Source organism: Carlito syrichta, unplaced genomic scaffold, assembly GCF_000164805.1.
Source record: "Carlito syrichta isolate Samal-C Ts95f unplaced genomic scaffold, Tarsius_syrichta-2.0.1 Scaffold307152, whole genome shotgun sequence".
Taxonomy (NCBI): Eukaryota; Metazoa; Chordata; class Mammalia; order Primates; family Tarsiidae; genus Carlito; species Carlito syrichta.
Genome location: NW_007251248.1, coordinates 7,013 through 8,800, shown reverse-complemented (window position 1 = coordinate 8,800; position 1,788 = coordinate 7,013). Strand labels below are relative to the sequence as shown.

General features: G+C 59.1%; 1 protein-coding gene across 1 annotated transcript in view; it reads right to left on the bottom strand.

Annotated features, from left to right (window-relative positions):
• PRAM1 (PML-RARA regulated adaptor molecule 1) overlaps window positions 1-1,788 on the bottom strand; it is a gene marked incomplete at its 5' end in the record, with an annotated part of 9,849 nt that overhangs the window by 2,189 nt on the left and 5,872 nt on the right. The window lies entirely within an intron of this gene.

Sequence of the window (1,788 nt, the reverse complement as noted above, 5' to 3'; positions counted from 1 at the left end):
CCCTGCCCCCACCCCACCGCTGTCCAGGAACCTCGAGTGGGACAGCCACTCCCCCAGCAAGGCAGAGTGGGAGGGAGTTGCTGGAGCCCTCGTCCTGCCCTGCCAGCCGGAGCACACCCACAAAGGAGAGGTGTAAGCTGTCTTTGAGATGCCACCAACAGGGGCCCACCCAGGCCCGCGAGAAAGGAGGCATCAGGGAGGTGTGCAGCATTGATTGGCTTCTTGGAGAATGGCCAGAAACGGGGGAAGGTTGGCCTGGTGAAGGGAGGGGCAGTGAGTTGAGGGCCAGGGCCCCTCCTCCCCTCAGAAGCGGGGCAGGGCTGCTGGTAGTGCTCTTGCCAACTCCCTCCCAGCCATCCTCACCCCCAAGATACAGGACTCCCCCGCCCCACCCGGCCCCGGAGACGGAAGGAGGGCCTGCCAGGAAGCTGTGTGCCAACAGGCGTGTGTTGCAAGTGGCTCCCGGAGAAAGCCCCGGAGAAACTGAAGGGGCCCAGGAAGGAGCAACAGCCCCACCTCCCCCAGACCAGAAGGCAGCCAGGCTCTGGACCAGGATCCTGGAGGGGGAGGCAGCGGCCTCAGAGGCAAGACTTAGGAGCCCAGGTTCCCCTGCAGGGAATTTCACAGGTCCAGCTCTGTCCTGGCTGTGGGAGCTGAGCCAGACACTGCCCAGGGCCTTTGAAATCCACATCTGCAGAATGGATACGCCATTGCCTGGCAAGGGTGGCAGTGGGGAGCACGGGTTCAGGGACACGCAGGTGAGGTGCTTGCATGGGAGCTATATTTTCACAAGGGCAGGCCCGGTGGCTTCCCCCTGCCCTCCGGGAATACTGATTTAAAAGACCAGAAGGGTCCTTTGGAACCCCAGGGCACACAGCATCCTGGAAGGCAGGGCTACCCAGGCCCCAGCCCCGCCTCCCCGCTATCACGCCGACCTCCTGCCCACACCTCCCTCCTGAGCTGCAGGCCACGTCCTGACTGGACACCCCCTCGGCTACCTTGAATACGACATCTAAATTAATGGAACTTGACATCTTGTCCCCAGCCCAGTGGTGGCTCCACTGCACCTGTGCTGGGCTCAAGACTTGGGACTCTGGCCAGGCGCGGTGGTTCACACCTGTAATCCCAGCACTTTGGGAGGCAGAGGCGAGAGGATTACCTGAGCCCTGGGTGAGACCTCATCTCTACCATAAATCAAAAAATTGTCTGGACGCGATGGCTCACGCCCATGATCCCAGCACTTAGGGAGGCTGAGGTGAGAGGATTGCCGGAGCTCATGGGTTTGAGACCCGCCTGGGTAACTTGGCGAGACCTCATCTCCACAATAAATAAAAAAATTAGACGGGCGTGGTGATGCATGCCTATAGTTGCAGCTACTTAGAAGGCTGAGGCAGGAGGATTGCCTGAGCCCAGCAGGTTGAGGCTGTGGTGGCTGTGAGCATGCCACTGCCCTCCAACCCGGGCGATAGTGAGACTCCAACTCAAAAAACAAAAATTAGCCGGGCATGGTGGCACATGCCTGTAGTTCTAGCTACTTGGGAGGCTGAGGCTGAAGGATCACCTGAGCCCAGGAGGTCGAGGCTGCGGTGGCCTTGAGCATGCCACTGCACTCCAGCCTGGGCAAGAGAGAGAGACTCAGACTCAAAAAAATAAACTTGGGACTTATCTGTGTCATGAGTTTACTCATTCTCGCCCTAAAAGCCAATTCCTGCTTTCTGTTTTTACTTTTTTTTTTGAGTTAGCGTCTCACTCTGTCGCCCAGACTGGAGTGCAGTGGCCGCTCCCGGC